Raw genomic sequence first — 923 nt, 5'->3', positions numbered from 1 at the left:
ACAAATCCACACAGACGTTGAAGTGTCTTTCAAGCAGAGAATTAAACCCAGAGAAGGACACGGCCCCCTCCTGGGGGGGAGCGACGGCCGGTACCATTAGCTCCCGCCCGGGAGAGTCGAGCTCGTTAGACAGAAAGTTCTGGTCGTTACCAGTCCGCGTGGCAGCATTTCAGGCGTGCGCAGCCCAGCTCGCTCCCCGTTCCAAACCACCCTGCCAGGTCCAGCTCCCCAGCACCGCGCCTCACGCACGGGCAGCGGAATCAGAACTAAACCTGAAAGCTTAAGCAACGCCCGGCTGCCGACACCGCGCACGGGAGCATTTTGAGATGAAAAAGGGCCACAAGCATCCTGCCCGCTCGGGAACCTCTCTTCAGGACAGGGTTTAAAAGCAGGCGACCGTTCCCACTGTTCGGGCGCTTTCCTCAGCGTGATCTCGGTTTCATCCTTACCACAGCCACGCGCGTGCCCTTTCCTCAGCAGTGCTTGCCCCAGAGCACGGGACACGGACACGGCAGCACTGCTTCCCCTGCCTGCCTAAAAACGAAAACCAAGTTCAGCTCCGCTTGTCCTGTCGGTGGAGCTGAAGCCTTCCCTTGCCTTTCTCAAGGGGAGAAGGGACGATGATTCCTGAGTTTTAAGGTTTCTGCCTGCTCCGGTCTCAGCGGCCGATCAGAGTCACAGGCACCCAGCAGCCCCTCGCTGGCGTCCCTGTTACCCGCTCCCAGCCACCACTTTGTGCATCCATTGCCCTGCTTGGCAAAACATCACCGGAGAAGTGAATTCACCGTCCCTCCCTCGGTTGGAGTCTTTAACAGCCACTTGCTGCTCTCCTGCCACGTACAGCCCCAGCAAAACCACACAAGCACTGGGAAAGACATCAGGCTGGAAGCCACTGCCGCCGGCCCGGCTCCCCTGGCCCCCAA

Source organism: Egretta garzetta, unplaced genomic scaffold (genome assembly GCF_000687185.1).
Source record: "Egretta garzetta isolate BGI_Z169 unplaced genomic scaffold, ASM68718v1 scaffold316, whole genome shotgun sequence".
Lineage (NCBI taxonomy): Eukaryota > Metazoa > Chordata > Aves > Pelecaniformes > Ardeidae > Egretta > Egretta garzetta.
The sequence above is the reverse complement of the archived record's forward strand: the minus strand, read 5'-3'. Positions refer to the sequence as shown.